Source organism: Ursus arctos, unplaced genomic scaffold, assembly GCF_023065955.2.
Source record: "Ursus arctos isolate Adak ecotype North America unplaced genomic scaffold, UrsArc2.0 scaffold_6, whole genome shotgun sequence".
Taxonomy (NCBI): Eukaryota; Metazoa; Chordata; class Mammalia; order Carnivora; family Ursidae; genus Ursus; species Ursus arctos.
The window spans coordinates 71,945,259-71,962,045 of NW_026623078.1; the positions used below are offsets into that span (position 1 = coordinate 71,945,259).

General features: G+C 38.6%; 1 protein-coding gene across 4 annotated transcripts in view; it reads left to right on the forward strand.

Moving 5' to 3' along the window:
* NSMCE2 (NSE2 (MMS21) homolog, SMC5-SMC6 complex SUMO ligase) overlaps window positions 1-16,787 on the forward strand; it is a 208,044-nt gene that overhangs the window by 12,621 nt on the left and 178,636 nt on the right. Inside the window, exon 1 of one of the 4 annotated variants that reach the window (XM_026495425.4) lies at window positions 15,323-16,737. The exons of the other annotated variants lie outside the window; for them this stretch is intronic. The gene's annotated coding sequence lies outside the window, so the exon portion shown is untranslated. Of the gene's footprint in view, window positions 1-15,322; window positions 16,738-16,787 lie in introns of those variants that run through there. 4 annotated transcript variants of the gene reach the window in all.

The window sequence follows — 16,787 nt, forward strand, 5'->3', positions numbered from 1 at the left end:
CCCCTTGTCAATTGTGCTAAGCTTTGAGATAAGTCCTCTTATCTACTCGAATATTGCCTATGCCCGTGCTCATTGTAGAGACAGCCCTTTTGCTGTGCTGTCTCCATTGTACCCGAACATGAGAGTTCCTCATTAAAACAATTTGTCGAGTCCATTCTCATTATGGACTTAGAAGGTTCCCTTGCTGAGCTTACCAAAAAAAGTTTTGCCTAGGATTGTATTTATAAATCTTGATGACCATGAATTGTCTCTAGATCATTCTCGTTTGATCATGTCTCGGGCCATGACCAAAGCATTTGGCATTTACTCTCTGCAAATAGTAGCTATTAATTTCTGTGCCCATTTTAAACCAAAGAGCATAGTTTACAAGAATGTTCATGATGTCACCGGCTACACCCCTCTTTATACTTGGTATACGCCAGTCAGAGAGACTGGATTTAGTTCCACCAGTATGTGCCTCCTTGCCTGTGTTCACATAACTTCCTCTCCGTGTTGACTGCTTAGAAGGCACCTACTCATCTTTCAGGGGCAAGCTTAAGTATTCTCTTTTGTCTGCAGATATTCTTCTCCCACCCAGCCCAAACTGATCTCTTCTTTGGTTTCTCTGTGTTGGCCAAGCATTCATCCATCAAAACAATAGAGCACTTCTTTGCATTTAATTGTTTATAAAGTCTGTATTCCTACCACTAGATATGGGAATTTGAAAAAGTCAGTTAAGAACATCCTGTTTCCCCATCAACTTTTGGCTTTCTGTGTTTCAGCTACTGGGTTCTGCCATAAACAGTAAATGAATGGGTGTTGACCAGTAGCAGGCTATACTTTCCCGACCCCTGGTCTTCACAACAGTCATTCTGTGATAGTCTCTTTTCATATATATGAAGTGAAGAATGGGTTAAATTTTACACTAGCAAAACACAGAAGTGATTGTGGAGAGGACAGCAGAAATGTTCTTGCAAATAACTTTTTTTTCCCTGACTAATTCGTGAAATTACTGGTAGGAAATAATTTCTAATTTCACATAAAAGAGCATAATGTGAGCCCTGACAGCTTCTGTATCAAGCTTCTATATCTATGTCATGTGAAAATTCTTACTTGGAAAGTTTTTTGGGTCCTGCATGTCCATATCAAAGTGCATGTACCTAATTATATTTTATTTTTCTCCTTTCCAAGAGCCATTTATGTTTTTTGAAGTTAGTCCCCACAAATATTTACTAAGTACCTATTATCTGACAAACACTATGCTAGAAATACAAAGATAGGAAGATGCCCTCATCAGACTTCTAGACCCTGTTATGGATATTTCCTTTCTTAGTAATCCCATGAAAGTGAAGTAGATATTTGACAGATGAGAGAGCTGAAGCTCAGGGGCGTTAAGGGATGTGCCTCAAGTCACAAAGTTTAGTTTGACTGGATGGTACTCAAATCAAGACAGCTTCTGCTGTGTGTACCTGTGCATGGGTGCGCACGTGCACACACTCATTCGTGCGTAGGTCCTCGTGTCCTCCGCCAGTCCTGACTGCCTTTATAGGTATTAGGTTTGGTGCCATGAATAAAGAATCCCTCAGTATGAGATGCAGTTATACTGTAATGAAGTTTATTTCAGCAATTTAGTGTTTATCACCATAAATTCACCTTTATGGGATTTTACTCACGCTAACCTAGTTTCTTTTTAATCCCTCCCAGTTAAAATCACTCGTCTCTGACGTCCATTAGCTGTTCTATCCTTTTGTTTGGTGACTTTTTAAAAATAACAGCTTTACTGAGATATAATTCACGTACCATATAATTCAAGCATTTAAAATGTATAACTTAGTGGTTTTTAATATATATACAGATACTTGATTTATTCAATTTTAGAACATCTTCATCACCTCTAAAAAAGGAACCCTGTACCCTTTAGCTGTCAGCTGTCTGTCCCTCCCCATTCTCCTCAGCCCTAAAGGAGCCACTACTACTTTCTTCCTCCACAGATTTGCCCATTGTGGACATTTAATGTCAATGTAATCATATGTGGCTTTTGTGACTGGCTTTGGTCACTTTATATGATGTTTTCAAGGTTCATCCATGTTCTAGCATGTATCAGTACTTCATCCCTTTTATGACCAAATAATATTCTACTGCATGGATATACCACATTTTATATATGCATTCATCCATTGATGGACATTGGATTATTAGTAGTAATAATTATCTGTATACTAAGAAATGCTGCTGCGAACATTTTGTGTATAAGTTGGTCTTGCTGTGGGTCTGATTTGCATTTCCCTGGTGACTAATGATGTGGAGCATCTTCTCGTGTGTTTGTTGGCCACTTATATATTTTCTTTGGAGAAATGCCTATTCAGATTCAGTGCCCATTTTCAAATTGAGTTATTTCTGTTTATAGTTTTGAGTTGTAAGTGTTCTTTATATGTTCTAGATACAAGTTTATTATCAAATACGTTATTTGCAATTTTTGCCCCATTCTTTGGATTGTCTGTTTATTTTCTTGGTAGTTTTGAAGCATAAAAGTTTTTAATTTTGATGAAATCCAATTATCTACTTTTTCTTTTGTTGCTTGTGGTTTAGGTATCAAACCTAAGGACCCATTTCCAGTTCAAAGGTCATGCAGATTTATCCCTGTTTTCTTTTCTAAGAGTTTTGTAGTTTTAGCTATTACATTTAAATCATTTTGAGTTTATCTACGGTTTGCTTTAAGGGTCCGGTTTCCTTCTTTTGCATGTGGCTATCCAGTTGTCCCAGCACGATTCTTTCCCCCACTGAATGATGTTGGTACCTTGTTGCAAGTCAGTAGACCATAGACATGATTTTATTTTTGGATTTCAATTCTGTTCTGTTGATGGAATTCTATATACCTATCTTTATGCCAGTACCACCCTGTCTTGGTCGTTGCTTTGTAGTAAGTTTTAAAATCAGAAAGTGTAGTCCTCAAATTTTGTTTTTCTTTTTAAAGATTGTTTTGGGTATTTGGGGTATCTTGTACTTGTGTATGAATTTTAGGATCAGCATGTCAGTTTCTACAAAGAAGCCAGCTAGGATTCTGATAGGGTTGCATGGAATTATAGATCAATTTGGGAAGTATTACTGTCTTAACAATATTAGGTCTTTTGATCCGTGACCATAGGAATTTTTTTACATTTATTTATATCTTTAATTTCTTTCAACAATGTTTTCTGAGTATTAATATTATACTTCTTTTGTTAATTTCAAAAAATTTCACTTTTTTGATGCTATTGTAAATGTAATTGTTTTCTTAATTTTTTTCTAGATTGTTTATTACAATTAAATACCCTTGATTTCTATATGTTGATCTTGTATTTTGCAACCTTGCTGAGCTCGTTTGATAGTTCTAAAATTTTTTTTAATGGATTCCTTAGGTTTTCCTATATACAGCATTGTGTTGTCTGAGAGTAGATATAGTTTTCTTTCTTTCTTTCTTTCCTTCCAGTCCTTTTGCCTTTTGTTTATTTTTCTTGCCTAATTACCCTGGCTAGAAACTGCAGTATGATGTTAACTGGAAGTGGCAAGAATGGACATCCTTATCTTGTTCCTGATCTTAGGGCAAAAGCATCCTGTCTTTTCCTCAAGCATAACGTTTGCCAGAGAAATCCCTTCCTCCTTCAGTGTCCATCCAGCACCCTCTATTGAGAAAAGCCTAACATTATGCTCACTGTAAGGAGAAATGCTTAAAGCAGTTTCATCCATTATCACACAGTATGTATCAAAAGGTGAATTTTGAGCTGAAAGGCAATAAACTAATTACTTGGCACAGCACACAAATAAGCAAGTGGACTAAAGCTTTAAAGGTGCTGTGAAAGAAACCTGTGTCAGGAAACAGTGAGAAGGGGGTGTGCCACATGGTTGGTGGTCCATTCTGGCTGAGAACTTTTAGGAGAAATTTCATACAGGAGACGTTGACAAAAAGGTGATTTCCTGTGGAGTAGGAGAGGGTATTTCTGAGGGAAGCAAAGGTGAGAAGAGGTGTGAAGAGCCTGGTGTGAAGATCTGTGAAGCTCCTGATGTTTTACCCCCCTTGCAAGCTAACAGGTTAGCCGGCCACAGTTTCATGGATGCTGGCAGAAGACAGGAGATTCCTGGATCAGAGACAAAGGTCTTCTTGTTGCTGCACTTCGAGTAGTGGGAATATCATGTTTCCGTAGGCTCCCTTTGTTGACCCCCACTCCAAGTCTTTACGAGCTGATATGGAAGGGCCCAAGGTGATCCTGTGGTCTGGGTCACCGCTGAGGACCCTCGAGCTCAGGGAACCCAGATTTTTATAATGGGCAATGAATGTCCCCACTCTTTGGCCCTGGAGGAAGATGTTATCTTTCTTACACATCCCTCTGCTCTGGAGGGAGACACTATCGCAGTCTTTCAAAGCTTTGTTCGTGATAGAGACATCCTTGTAAAGATCGTCTAGAACAAAAGGACAGTTAATGGCTCTGCTTGTAAGATGCACAGAGATGTGTGAGACCTCTAAAGAATTGATTCCCAGATCCAGGGAGCTGCAAGTAGTTCAGACTGAAGATTAGCTTTGATTGGGGCCTTTCTGATATTTTTAGCTCCACGTCTTACATCTACAGCACTTACTCCATCGAGACACAGTGCGTCTCTCAATGTAGCAAGGCCGTCGCTGCTGCTGGGTTCCCCTCTTCTTTCCCTTTTGGCCAATTAGGGCAGCACAGTGCTTTGGTTGGCTAGGCAGAGTTACTTAAGGGGGTTAGAAACCAGTTCTGCAGTCAAGTAACCTGGGTTCAAACCCAGCTCTGGCAGTTATCAGCATTGTGACTTCAAGTAAATTTTGGTTTCTTCATTTATAAAATGGGGATAATATCATAAAATAGCAACTAATATCTAACGAGTATTTAATTGTGTGCCCATACGTCTTCCTTACTTCCACTTTATTTAGGGTTGATGTAAGAATTAAATAATAGGTTTAAAATGTTCTCCACTGTGCTTAGCACATAGTACTCATATTTTATTGCTCAATTATTTTGTTTTTGTTAATAGTTATTTGGGCCTTTTGCAGGTGAGAGATGTATCCTTAAGAGCTCTTGGTGTAGATTTAGTATTGTACAAAGTTAGTATTGTACAGACAGCCATGAGTTAAAATACAAGTTCTGCCATCTTCCAGCTCTGTCCTTTTGAACCAATTACTTCAGTTCTTGGAGCTCCCTTTTCACTGCATGTAAAATGTGGACAGTATCTTCTTTTTAGGGTCTTTCCTTTTTTGAAACAGTTTATATGCCTCGTATACAGTGGTCTTACCTTGGCTGTAACTCAGGCTGTAAACACTTGGCTTCAGTCATAAAGAGAACTAGTGAAAAACCAGCTTAAAGTGTAAACCTCGCCCACGGTCAGGATGGGGAATGGCACCAAGAGTGTGTAGGGAAGGGTGGGCACTATCTCCCTAATAGGAAAAAAAGGTGACATTTATGATAGGTTTAAGAAGCAGAAATGTGTCCTAGTTTTAGAAAATTAGTATAGGATTTAATTTCAAGCAAAGAGGATCAGAGTTCCTGTGGGACAGTCTAAAATAGACATTTAAACCAGTTAACAAAGAGAGATTATGTAATGTGTTACATAGAAGATGCAGTTTTTGTCAGTGTTCTCTGTTCTCTTGAAATAGAGTCTTCCAGAGTTTCTTGGTAGTTTTGGAATTTCTTAAGTTTGAAAGAATTACCCTGTATCTGCCCTTTCTTTGTTTTCTCAATGCGAAGCTTAAGAGAGTATCTGGATCTTGACTGGAACTTAATAATAATAATGAAATTGGTAGTGTTGTTATCTGCAACTTGTTTCTAATTTTATAATTTGCAGAGAACACTATGCACCTGTGTTTAGATACTTACTAATTGTGAAGCAGAATACAAATTGTTGTTCCTATAAGAAACCCTGCTGGTTTCACACATCAAATCCCTGTAATACCTAGAAACCTCTTAGACTCAAATCACGTGAGAGATGACCATGCAGGGTCTGAGAGGTATCTCAGATGCTCAGCTGTGAAGCAGTTCCTTTCTTTTTCCTCTTTTATTTTTTGGCTAACTGATCAGATGTTCTAGTAATTTACTTTTCACTCAGATGTTTGACAAATATTTGCATATTCACTCTAAGGATACTGGTTTTGCTTCTCATCCTTACCACTCTTGGCCATACCATCAGTGGGGGAACCTGTCAAAATATAAGCATAATTCTTTACATAATCTGCCCCTCACATTTTAATATAGTTACAGCACAGGGAGAGCAAGTGACTGCTATGTGAACAGATATACTTTTGTTCTATATTTAATGGTTTTGGTTGGTCCCAGTTGCATACTATGGGAAGAGATTTCTTAAGAGAACCTTGAGAAAGTATATTTGCTGAAATTTATTCCATCTGTTAGAATTTAACAGGTGAGTGATTAAACTTCTCTTTTTCATTAAGAGCACATTTTAAATCTAGATCTGGAAAAGAAATGAAGTTTAAAATATAGGACAGGTGCACATATGTTTATTACAGGTATTGCATATTTTTCATGTGCTACAGTAACTGTTCTCCAATGGTGGTTCCTCCTAAGTGCTCCCATCACTGTACTTGCATGGTGCTCCTCACATCAAGATATGGAGCTTATTGGGGTAATTTGTTAAGTACCAATAGATGAAATTGGTACCAGGAATGGGATTTCAGCCCATGTTGACATATGCTCATATTGCTGTTGAAAGAAACTACCTTAACACTTAATGTTTTAAAACCACAAACTTTTTTTTTTTTTTTTCATCTCTGATGATTCAGTGGGTTGACTGAATTGGTCTGGGAGGCTCTTCCATTCCAAGTGATATCAGTTAAGATGGTGGCCATTTGGGGGGCTCACCTGGGTTGAAACTTGCAAGGTGACTCACTTACACCATTGGCAGTTGGTACTGGAATTGTTGGTCAGAGCCTGAGGATTCTCCTTCATATAGCCTCTCCATGTGGTTTTGGTTCCTCCCAGCATAGTAGCTGTTTTAAGAGGAAGAAAGCAGAAACTGCCAGACCTGTTAAAACCTGGGCTCAGAAGTTCCAGAACATCACTTCCAATGTATTCAGTTATTCAGATCCGTCACAGGACTAGCCTCAAATCATGCATAAAGAAAATATAGTCTCTCTTTCACTGAGGAGGTAGCATTCATATAGGGATCAAAGAATTAATTCTGCCCGTACTAAGTATTGGAAATACAGCAGTGACTAAAATAGAAATGGCCACTGGGCACTGAACAGAGCCTGGAGAGAATTAGGAAAGGATCAGAATGGGGTGGTAGGCTCTCATAAGTCAAAGTCAGGAGTTTGGACTTTAGGGCAGTGAGAAGCTATAAAACATTTTTTAAATGGGAGTAAGATAGTTTATATTTTGCATGAATTCTGTGGCTGTGATATGGAAAATAGCTTCCTAGGAATGAGTGTGGAGTTAGGCAACCCAGTGGGGGCTGTTGCAGTCAGTCAGTCCTCTGGCATTAGATGATAGTGACCTGGGCTTGGACTAGGAAGGTGACTTGGGTGGTGAGAAGTAGTCAGATTCCTTTTTTTTTTTTTTTTAAGATTTTATTATTTATTAGAGTATGTGCGAGTGCATGTGCACAAGCAGGGGGAGGGGCGGAGGGAGAAGGAGAGAGAATCTCAAGCCGACTCCGCACTGAACTTGGAGCCCGACACAGGGCTCGAGCTCATGACCCTAAGATCATGACCTGAGCTGAAATCAAGAGTTGGATGCTTAACTGACTGAGCCATCCAGGCACCCTGAGAAGTGGTCAGATTCTTTTTTTTTTTTCCCCCCAAAATTTTTAAGATCTTTTATTTATTTGAGAGAGAGAGAGCACCAGCAGGGGAGGAGCACAGGGAGAGGTAGAAGCAGGCTCTGCGCTGAGCAGGGAGCCTGATGCAGGGCTCCATCCCGGGAATCAGGACCTGAGCTGAAGGCAGACCCTTAACGACTGAGCCACCCAGGCACCCCAAGTAGTCAGATTCTTAAGAGACAAAGGAGAAATAATTAACGCAACTCGATTTATTGAGTACGAAAATTGAGGGAAAGGAAGAAATCAGTGATGGTATTCAAATTTCTGTGTTAGTATTCTTGTTAATAGAGGCTCCCACTGTCCACCATTCATTTACTTACTCTTTTGACCCCAGTTACATATAAGACAGTTTCAGAATTATTAATCCATGACAAACGACTTCATCAGCCAGTATGCAGTGCTTAGGTACAGGTCTTTGTACCTTTAGTCTTATAGCTTTCACTCAAACCCCTGTGTAAAGTTACTTAGGTCAGTTCCCCCTCTCTCTCCAGGGAGGTTAGCTCAAATATTTGTAATGCAGTTAAATTCCTTTGTCATAGTCTGCATGCTGTCCTCCATCCCCTGATCCCTGATTGTCGCTTTGTTGTTCTTACTGTTTTGTATACATTAAGGTCTTTGTGAGTTAAATTTATATGGGTTTTGACACTTTGCAGTCTCTTTTTGCAAATGTGTGCTGTACTGAGGACAGGCTGTGATGTCTGCTGGCTGCGGTGTTGGAAGCATAAGGCTTGAGACCAAGACTATGAATGAGGCCATGGTCAGGTTTATAGCTCAGCAATCAGGGTTCATGAATCTTCTGTTTTTAGAGGTCAGGAAGAGCCTTTATATTGAGGGACTTTCGTTAGTCACCAGTTGGGATTTAGAGGATTAGTAGATCTCACATATCAGGTAAAGAGTTGTATCATTGCATCAGGACAGACATAGTGGAACTTAAGTGATGGCAAATGGAATTTACATGGAAGGGCCATATCAGGCGCACATGTTACACAGCCAGCGGGTACAACAGGTAGTGGAGGTGAGTTCTGGAACAGAAAAAAGGCTTAGAGATTGTAGGAACTTGAAGGAAGAGATTCTTTCTCTTTGAACCTCCTGCAGAAAAGTTTCTCAAACTGCATTCCTCAACAGCCTGCCTTAGAAACATCTGGGAGGCTTATTTTAAAACTGCAGAATCAGAGCTTCTGGAAGCAGAGCCTAAGAATCAGCATTTTAAACAAACATCCCAGGTAATTCTGATCCATTCAGAAGTTCGAGAACCCTTGCCTCTATAGCGAGTGGTGAAGTCCTTTGCACCAAGTAGGTGTACCCTGGTGTATTTACTAAATTGAATTGCACATTTGTTCTGATAACTCCTGAGTAGAGGGCTGACTTAGCAAGTAGTATTCATAAAAATACCTAATGCTACTGAGTGTGTATTCTGTGTGCACTCCGTGCTAAGTGCTGGTTGTCAATTAGCTCATTTAATTCGTATGAAGATACTATTCTTATTCTCTCTTAACAGAAGATTGATAGAAAAAAAAGGTTTAGAGCGTTTAGATAACTTGCTTAAGATCACAAAAGGTTCTTCGTGGTAGGTGTGCAATTCAAAGCCAGAATTCAAAGGCATTCTGCTTCTAAAGTCCATGTTATTTATGACATTGTGGAATCTTTGCCTTTGGGGGTTCATGCTGTGCATCCCCATAATTTCAGGGAGAAATAAACCAATCTTAGAAAGAACAGGAGACTTAAAATCACACTACCATGGAAGTGCTCCTGCAGCTGAAGGGTTGTGTGTGTTCATATTTTACTGTATTCAACTCTCTAGGGAGTTGTGTAATAGTGAGTGATCTTCTTGAGTCCTACGGAGAGGCATGTTTCTTAAAACAATTTAAAATGATTAAAAACAGGTAAAACATTTCAAGAAAATTTGCCATGTCACATTACTGTACAGCTACAGTACCATGGAGCATAAGGGTAAGAGCACAGGTTTATAGACCTTTACACTTGAACTGGCCTATTCCAGTCATCTACTCCAGCTCCTTTTACAAAAGAAGGCAACTGAGCCCCAGAAAACTCAAAATCTCTGAGCAATATCGTCAGCCCCAGATGTCCTGATTCCATCCAAACCGTTTCCGCTTTCATTCTGCTTCTTTCTTAAGTCTCTTGATGAAACAATTAAAATTTGTAACTGGAATTATTTTAAAAATCCATTCCATTTAGATGAACCTAATTAAAAGTTGTACAGATATTCACTGGAGGATGACAATTTGTAGCTGAAATTAGAAGCAAATCTATAGTGGTAATTTTGGAAAGAATGTTGGGTGCAGTTGCAAAAAATAGATGTGAGTAAATGACTTAGGATATTTAAGTAGAAAAGTTTGTTTTAAAACAAAAGCTTTTGTAGAATGCATTATTTATGGGACCTTACATTCAGTTGTGGTTTTTTTCTAGCTTTTTAAAAGGCCTAAAATAATTCAAGAGTATAAAAATAGGAAAACAGCTGGTTGAGTTCTAGATTCGTTGAAAATGTGTTGAAAATGTGGACTTGCAGTAACAGTTCCTCTTTGTCTTAGAATTCGGTGAATACAGAAAGAATCTCAGAGAAAAGGCAATCTATGATTTTAACTTTAAAACATACATTAAAGTAGTGGATCTCAAATTTTGCTACGCTTCAGAATCACCTGGAAGACTTGTTAAAATACAGATTGCTGTTTCCCAGCCCAGAGTTTCAGATCCAGTTGTTTGGTGGAGGGCCTGAGAGCTTGCATTTCTAACAAGTTCCCAGGTGGTGCTAATGCACCTGGTCTGGTGACCACACTTTCAGAACTACTGGGTTGAAGAAACCAAATTATAATAAAAAGCAATCATAATTTTGTGAGGTAATTATAGACTGAAAGCTGGTTTCTTTGATATCTGCTAAATAAAAAATTTCTGTTGACTCATGTTTTCATACTTTATAGTAATAGTAAAACCATAATGATGACACTGAGAGACTTTATATTTGAAGTCCCTTCTGAGTCATTATGATAAGATGAAATTATATTAAACTTGGCCTGTGTTATGTGGTAGAATGTGCTTTTTCGGTAATAGTAGTTGTCTGGAAATTAGGAATCTGTGTGGAATACGTTAGGGTAGCTCTCCAGTTACTCTGCATTGTCATCAACACTTGATATGGGCAGTCTTCTGAATTTCAGCTATTCTAGTAAATACGCAGTGGGTATCTTAGGCTGTTTTAATTTGCATTTCCCTACTGACCAGTAATGTTGAATACCTTTTCTTGAGCTTATTTGGCATTTACTTCTTTGGTGAAGTATTTATCCAAATCTTGTTCTATACACACACACACACACAGTTTTTTATGAAATATATGATTTTTGCGTATTTTCTCCCACTCTGTGGAACAGAAGTTTTTAATTTTGATGATCTCCAGTTTATCAATTTATTCTCTTATGGCTGTGCTTTAGTATTGTATTTAAGAACTCTTTTCTTAACCCAGGATCTCAAAGATTTTCTTCATAATTTTTTCTAGAAGTTTTATAGTCTTAGATTTTACATTTAGATTTGTGATCCATTCTGACTAAATGTTTGTATTTGGCTCGAGGTATGGGCCAGAGGTGTTTTATTTTGTTTTGTTCTGCATATGATAGCCAGTTGTACCAGCAACTTGTTGAAAAGACTGTTCTTTCTTCACTGAATTGCCTTGGCTCCTTTGTCAGATCAGTCATCCATACACGTCAGTTTGTATTTCTGGACTCTGTTTTGTTCTGTTGATCTGTTTGCCTCTCTGTATCCCAATACCACTCTATTTGGATTACTGAAGCCTTATAATAAGTCTTAAAATTGAGTGGTGTTGGGCCTCCAACTTTGTCTTTTTCAAGGTTGTTTTGGCTATTCTAGGTCCTTCGCATTTTCCATATGAATTTTAGAATCTGTGTCAATTCTACAAAAAACGGTCAGCTGAGATTTTGATTGGTATTGTGTACCCTGAAAACTCCCTCAGGGTTGTAAAGGTGGGCGGTCACAGGTTTCACCTCATGTTTCCTATCACCCTGATTCCTCTTCCTCGCATGACTTCTAGCATCTCGCAAACCATTATTTATTTATATATTTTCAGTTTGAATTTTTTGTTTCAGGCGGGAGAATAAATTTGGTCTCTGTTAACTTAGTCTTGGCCAGAAGTGGAAATACTGTTGTAGGTTTTTGATAAACAAGAGAGTAACTTCAGATTTGTTCTTGATAATTGGTAACAACAGGGAAGAAGGATTGGAGGGAAAAGAGGGTGGGAAAGGAAATCACTAAAGAAGCAGCAGTAATCTGAGGAAGAAATGATAAGGATTGAAATTAAGGCAGCCATGGCTGGAAAGGGAGGAAAGGAGAGACTAGTTTGCTTGAGTGGGCCGAATTGGTAGAACCTGGTGAGTAGTTACATGGGGAGGATGCGAGGAGGGAGGGGTCTAAGGTGACTTCAGAGTTTGGGTTTTGCATGTGGTTCAGTTCACTTTGGCTGCCGAGACTGGGTGCGTGTATGTGGGATGTGATTGATTGGAACTTCCCATTTTATAAATAGTACTGTAGTGTTATAGAACCAGTTACTTACTCATTGAATATTATTAGTTCTTTATCTCTTAACTTCTCAGTTCATTTTAAGTGTCATCCAGAAACAGATATTAGTGGGTGATAATTCCCATTACAGAAATAGTTTACTTTCCCCGGCAGAGTTCTCTGAGCTGTTTCTAGTAGATTTAAGTGTTTATGGATCGTTATTTCTTTGTTAAAGAAGAAAGAGGTTTTTTAAAGAAGGCAAGACAAACACTTTTGGGAGTCACTACTGATTTAAGTAAGTTAAAGTTATGAAACTAAAACATCTTAGAAATGATAAGATATGTAATGAAAAAAAGAATTATAACTTAAAAGTTCTTCTCAAGAACGTGCACTATGTGTAGATACAAATATAAGGAAATGCGCTGTATCAGATGGGATAGTTATTATAATGTTTGTGGTAAATTATGATAGATTTATTTTCTGGAGTTGTCAGTGATTTAAGTTTTAACAGATTGATTTGCCATTGTTATCGTGAAATCAGATTTATTTTTATTTTCATAGAGTTGACACTGTTAATTAGTCTCAGGTGTACAACAAAATAACTTGACAAGTTTTACATTATGCCATGTTCACTGCAAATCAAGTTTATTTTACTTTTCTAAAATAACAAGCATAGAAGTTATCCTCTGACAGGAATGGGACATAGTGTTGTTCTCTCCTTTTGTGATTGTGCCTCTTACACTTTCCTTAAAGAAATTTTTCTCTGAACAAACTACTTCTCATTTAGACTAACATTTGAGAAGTAAATAACAGAGATTACAGTTCCTGTCATCGTAGAGCTTATAATCTAATGAATTTATCAGATCTTCTCAAGCTTATTTTTATAATATTTTTTTAAAGTAGGCCCCGTGCCCAGCCTGGAGCCCAATGCAGGGCTTGAACTCACGACCCTGAGATCAAGACCTGAGCTGAACTTAAGAGTTGGACGCTTAACTGACTGAACCACCCAGGTGTCCCTCAAACTTATTTTTATATTTTTTGAAGACTTAATTTCTGTTTAATTGAAGTGTTTCATTAACTTTCTATTTTAAAGTAGGCTGACCCCATTTGAAATTTCTTCCTGGTATAAATTTATTTAAAATGAATACAGAGATAGGCTGGTCCAAGGCAGTTGCTGTCCACGTGCAAGCAAAATATCATTAACCTTTTTTTGAGTACCGATCTCATTTATGAGCTTGATTACCCTATTTCTTCTTCACCCCCCCTTTTTTTTTAAAGATTTTATTTATTTGAAAGAGATAGAGACAGCCAGCGAGAGAGGGAACACAAGCAGGGGGAGTGGGAGAGGAAGAAGCAGGCTCATAGTGGAAGAGCCTGATGTGGGGCTCGATCCCATAACACCAGGATCACGCCCTGAGCCAAAGGCAGACGCTTAACCGCTGTGCCACCCAGGCGCTCCAGCCCCCCCCCTTTTTTTTAATTGTGGTGACTTCCCTGGTACAGTAGGGATGCTTTTTAGTCTAATCTTAGGAAGGCATTTGGCAAAGTCTTAGGACATGGAGAAATGGGTTATGCCCATAGGGTGATGATTATTGAGGTAGTTAGGAGAACGGACTCTGTTATTTGATAGACTCCAGTTTGAATGTTCCCTCTACAGTTCATTGGCTATATAACCTTGGTTCAGGGTACTTAACCTCTCTGTGCCCATTTTTTTGTTCCACCAAATGGGGAGAATGATGGTGTCTTCTTCACAGAGTTATTACAAGGATTGAATGAAATGATGTGTATAAATTACTTAGTATAGTGTCTGGTACACAGTGAGTGCTCAGTAAATGTTATTATTTAATTACTTGAAAGAAAACTGGTAATCAACCCATGATCGCAGCGGTACACATGTAATAATAGTGTTATCATAGCCTTCATTGGTTAACCCATGGCTGTAATTGTTTTTAATTTCTGGAGTCCGTCTGTAAAAGGGACACTAGCAGATGAAGCACATTTAAATGAAAGCAGGTCAGCTAGGTTGAATGAACTTGATGAACATTATTTATCCTGGAGAAGCAAAGACTCGCAGCAAGGAAATATTTAAGAGCCACCTTTGAAAAACCGTGATCTGGAAGAGTTGACTGTTCTTGTGTGGCTCACTAAGTAGCTCTTCTGCAGCTCTGCCGTTGAGGATGAGGGTTCAAGTCCCACTTCTGATAGTGGGGCATGACTTCGGTGGAATCACTTAACCTCTCTGAGCCTCAGTTTCCTCACCCATATAAAACAGAGAGTAAAATCACTCCATACGGAGGTTATGAGGTGTAAATAAGTTAATGTGTGTGAAAGAGCAATTCAAATTTATTGTTGTCATTGCCTAGAATTGTTCTAGGGCGGTGATGAATCAGCCCTCTCTTTGGAAGGGCTCTAATAATTAGTGCTGTTTGGCAGAGAACAAGCTTTCCCACCACACCAAGAGCCAAACAAAGGCATGATAGTCATATCAGAGCTTTTTAGCAATTTTTGCATGGAGTAGAAATTTGTATAAGCTGTTTGAGAACAGGGACAGGGTTTACCTTGTTTGCTGCTCTGTCCACGCCGCCCAGCAGAGTGCTGGGCACATGGTCTGTGCTTGGTAAATATTTATTCAATGAGTGAATGGAAGTTCCCCTCTAATCACCTGTGTTATATTCTTAGTTTAGCATCTCTCTTTTGTTTTTAATATGTTCATGGTGTTTTCCTCGATATATTTGTTTGCCTTAATTTCCGTTGTCCTTTTTAAAAGAGAGTGCCGAATACATAGAATATTTCCGTGGAATGAAAACCTCATTACAATGGTTGTTTCTGGGGAGGGAGTTTCGGTATTGGAGACACCACATTATTATACTGTTTGAATTTTTCAGCTGTGTGCTTAATTCTGAACCACATGCTTTGTTAGTTTAATTTAATTTAATTTATTTTAATTATTTTATTTTATTTAATATTTTATTTTATTTCATTTCATTTCATTTCATTTCATTTTTGAGATGGGGGGGCAGAGGGAGAAGCAGACTCCCTGCCAAGCAGGAAGCCCGATGTGGGACTCAGTCCCAGGACCCTGGGATCACGACCTGAGCCGAAGGCAAGACTCAAGGGATAGAGCTATCCAGGCGGCCGTGTGGGTATGTTTTAAAATGGTAGCTACCCATAGCCTGGGATTCATAGTGCTTTTGATGACTAGTAGAGACCAGATTGTATGCAGAGACCATTTCTATGATTTTGTGAACCAAATCCTTCATAGAATTTATTTCAAGCAACATTTTGAATTGTACCTTTACCATGGTGGTTTATGGAATATTAACTACATGTTCTAAGGAAATACCTGTCTATATAATGAAAGATGGTCTCCATTACTCTGGGGTAGAACTATTTAAGTCAATTTTCCTTTCTCCGTCTCTGTCTTACAAGAAGGTAGTGTTTGGGAGAATTCCTTTATCTAGAGAACTGATCATTTATTACTCTGTGACTTTTGCATGAGTGGATTATTTACTTGAGTGAGGTAGTTCAGACCCTGATAGCATGTGCCTTCCATGCTAACTTTAAAGTTAGACCTGAGGTCAGTTCCTCACGTCACCATGTATTAACTGTGTGACCTGGGGCAAATGATTTAACCTCTATGAATATCAGCTTCCTTATCGAATTGCTTTTAATAACACCTAATTCACATTGTTGTAACAAAGGATAGAAGGAGTAGTATGTTCAAAGTGCCTGGCACATCGTCAGTACCCAGTGAAGGTTTGTTTGTTTTTTAAATCTATATCTTTCTCCTCTATTCTCATCCCCAGTGTTTTTGTTTGAGATTTAAACTCAAAGCCTCTGTAGAAAGGGCAAGAGCATTTGTTTCTCCTCCGCTTCAGTCTCGTGAACATCTGGTGCACACCTACTCGTCGTTCAAGATACAGCACATGTTTATCCCCTCACCTGTTACACCTTCCCTACCTTCTGGGGGCAGGAGTAGCTGCTCCTTGCTTGAAAGCATTTTTTCCCTCTGCCTGGCATATAGTAAGTACTTAAGCATATACTAGGTAAATGGATTTCTGGACACGAGTTTGTTGGGGGAGGTTTACAGAGCTTCTCATTGAGTATTGCAGTTTTGTGACTTCAACTTCGTGATTTGGTCGCAAGTTAGAAAAAACAGCTGAGTTAAGGAGGTGACCTTCACTTGATACCTTTTGGTTCTAAGGGTAAAGTGCTTTTAGCATTTAGACTAATTACATTTGCAGAGTAGTTTTCCATTCGGCAGTAATTATGATGACATTTTGTTGGTGCTTACTGTAGGCCAGGCCCTGTGCTAATCATTTTGTCTGTGTTTTCTCATTTAGTCCTTATCTTGGCTTTATGAGTTAAATACTGTTATTGTACCCATTCCACAGAAGAGGAAACTCTAATATGGTGAGTGACCAAAGACTAATAGCTAGCAAATAATAAAGCCTAGATTTGAA